At 35.4% G+C, this 3,355-nt stretch overlaps 1 non-coding gene across 1 annotated transcript; it reads left to right on the top strand.

The window, feature by feature from the left end:
* The first annotated feature begins 2,616 nt into the window (after positions 1–2,616).
* LOC138814838 (U6 spliceosomal RNA) lies at positions 2,617–2,723 on the top strand. The gene has a single exon (XR_011368105.1). It is a non-coding gene; the product is annotated as a U6 spliceosomal RNA (small nuclear RNA).
* The last annotated feature ends 632 nt before the right edge of the window (positions 2,724–3,355 follow it).

The raw sequence follows: 3,355 nt of genomic DNA, 5'->3' as shown, positions 1-3,355 counted from the left end.
CGCCCAAAAGTGGGATTGCTGGGTCATAGGGGAGCTCTTTGTGGAGTCTTTTGAGGAACCTCCATACTAATATTCTATGCCTCCATCAGAAAGAATGACATTGCCCCATTTGTTAGGAAATGGAAAGACTTGGAAAAAATTATATTAAGTGAAGTAAGCCAGGCCCAAAGAAACATAGGTCCGATGGCTTCCCTTATTTGCAATATCTAGTATATGTCTGAGTCAAGCAGAAAAGGTCAGATAAGGTGATGTTAGGGAAATGTTCCCTAAGATATGCATTCAAATGTTCATTTTTCTTTCATGTGATTGTTTCAAACACATTCATAAGATTATTTCATTGTTGCTTTGTATGTCCCTTCCCCACAGTATAACCCCTGCTTTCACTCTATTTGAGGTCGGTATAACTTGTGGAGGGGAAGGGGAAAACCAAATAGTTTAAATAAGGATACAGGTGGACCCAATGCAACAATGAGATGTACAAGTCGTTATGTCGAAAACGACCTTTACAACTTTTGTGCGAGGGGAAGGTGGGAGGGGAGGGGAGGATTAGGGGGGAGTAGGGGGGAGGATGGGAAGGGATGGGAAGGGGACAAAAATGAAGAGGCTACAATGCTTGATAAGAAATGTACTCATTATCTTGCCCATGCAATTGTAACTCCTCTTTACAGTATTTTCACAATAAAAACAAAGAAATAGAAAAAAATATCTTATCCATACCAATGATTCCTATGAGATAAAATTTATAAGGAATGAAGGAATGAAAAGGAATGCCTAGATCTGGTGTTTTTCCAATTAGAATGGCAAAGAATAATATCACATCACTGTTATAACTCTTAAAGAATGCAAAGGTAACTGATGGTCTCTATCATGTTCCCACAAAACCAGGAGATTCTGAAGGATAATAGTAGACCCACAGAAATTCTAAGTAGCAGACATGGAGCATGAAAGAGAAAAAGAGGAAATGAGAGACAGTGAAAGAGAGAGAGAAATATCATAATAATGAAAGCGCATAACAGATAAAAAAGAACTGAATGAGAAAATTCATACTGCTATCTTTAGACTCTATGTGTACATTCGAAAGTATCTGATGTATGATAACCCATCAAAATGAAATATAAAGTTATTATGATGAAAATAAAAATGACTCAGACGAAGTTGCAAATGCAAAAACAATCTTCACAGAAGCAAACTCTCAGAGATACTTCATGATTTGGAAAGGATAAAGTGGCCGAAGTTAGTATAAATTTAGAAGTACGACAATTTAAAAAATATAAAACAATATTTATATCTTTATATAACCCAAAGCAGAAAGCAAATGTTGTTTAGATGATGTTTTTAAAACACAGTCTCTCAGGTGCTGGGAACATGGCTCAGCGGTAGAGTGTTTGCCTTGCATGCATGAGGCCCTGGGTTTGATTCCTTAGCACTACATAAGCAGAAAAAGATAGAAATGGTGCTGTGGCTCAAGTGGTAACGCTAGCCTTGAGATGAGGGACAGCACCCAGGTCCCAGAATCCATGACCAAGAAAATAAAAATAAAAAACAAAAAAATCAGTCTCTCACTTTTGTGGCCTCAACTCTGTAATATTGTTGCTTCAGACTAGGGCTAAGTTTTTAGATGTAGACACTTATCAACACTCCTGATTCAGATTCTACTTGATCATTTTTTAAATAAATATTTTGTTTTTAATTTTGCTGTTTGTAAATTCACATGCACCTATAAAAAATTGTTTGGCCATCCAGTAACCTTCTCAAATAACCTCCTAATGACGACTTACAAAAAGTTGTATTATATTACAAGTAAAACAATGCTACAAATAAAGAAAACTAATAATTAAATATTAATGATTAATAAAATAAAAACGAAACAATTACTAGTATTTTCAGTATTTGAAGTGTACTACATATTAGATTTTAGCATTTTCTCATATTCCTATACATTTAACACTGGCTAAGGTTTTGATGTTCAACAAGATTTTTATAGAATATGAGTACTCTTTAAAATTACACACTAAGATTACTATTTATGGCTCATCTCATCATTTGTTTATGGTTTATATCATCATTTATTCCTTGCTAGCATATAAAGTAAGGAAGTCCTAAGGTTTTAACAGAAACTGTGTAGTTAACAAAATCTAAACTCTTCACTCTGCCTCTTTACACAAAGACTTTGCAAGTTTTCTTTAATCAAGTTTCTATAAACTCTGCAATGTACATTCTTAGTAGGATACGTCTGCTACCATAAATCTTAAATACTTCATAGAAAAGTTTTATATCTGCCAAAAAGTCCTAATTTTGGCATATATAACCAAATACTCAACATTAAATATATTTAAAACATTAATTCTTTTAACAAACCTTAACATTTGTTGCTGTGTTCATTATGACAGGTGCCTTGTATAGAATAATTGAATTCCTCCTCCTACACATCTCTTGAACAAGAAATATGTGGAATTATTTTGTTTTTGACATGTCAATCTTGACTTTATTCTTAAATGTGTGCTTATGTAAGAAATATATGGTTCTAAAATTTCATGACAATTCTTTTGAACTTACTTTTTGTTGAATTGTCTAGTTTAATAGAATCAATTACACTTTATATATAAAAAGTGTTCTCTGCTCAATTCAGCATCACATACACTAACATTGGAACCATACAGAGAAGATTAGCATGGCCCCTGCACAAGGATGACATGCAAATTCGTGGAGCATTCCACATTTTTACAAGAACAGATGCTGGTGGGGATGTGGTCACAAGGGAACCGTATGCATTCTTGGTGGGAGTGTATACTTGTTCAACCACTTTGGAGAGCAGAATTGAAATTCCTCAAAAGACTCCACATATATACCACATTTTCTTGATCCATTTGATGTCAGTATAACATGTGGAGGAGATGGGGGCAAACAAGTCGTTTAAGGATTCAGGTGGACCTGTTGCAACAATGAGAAGTACAAAATGTCATGTCAAAACCAGCTTTACAATGTCGGTGGGGGGAGGGAGGGGGGTATAATTGGGTGGGGGGAGGGGGGAGGCTGGGAACGAGGTGAAGGGTAAACAAAGGAGGAGGCTGCAATGCTTGGTAAGAAATGTATGCATTATCCTGCCCATGTAATTGTAGCCCCTCTGTACAGTATGTTCTCAAATAAAATAAAATAATATTTAAAAAAAAGACTCCACATAGAGCTCCCCTATGACTCAGCAATCCCACTTTTGGGCATTTACCCAAATGATCACAAACAAGACAATACTAAAACTACCAGCACAACTATGTTTATTGCAGCATTATTACCATAGCTAAGATATGGAACCAACCCAGATGCCCCTCACTAGATGATTGGATCATGAAAATATGGT

The sequence above is a fragment of the Dipodomys merriami genome, unplaced genomic scaffold (genome assembly GCF_024711535.1).
Source record: "Dipodomys merriami isolate MVZ:Mamm:240054 unplaced genomic scaffold, mDipMer1.0.p SCAF_615, whole genome shotgun sequence".
Classification (NCBI taxonomy): Eukaryota; Metazoa; Chordata; class Mammalia; order Rodentia; family Heteromyidae; genus Dipodomys; species Dipodomys merriami.
The sequence above is the reverse complement of the archived record's forward strand: the minus strand, read 5'-3'. Positions and strand labels throughout refer to the sequence as shown.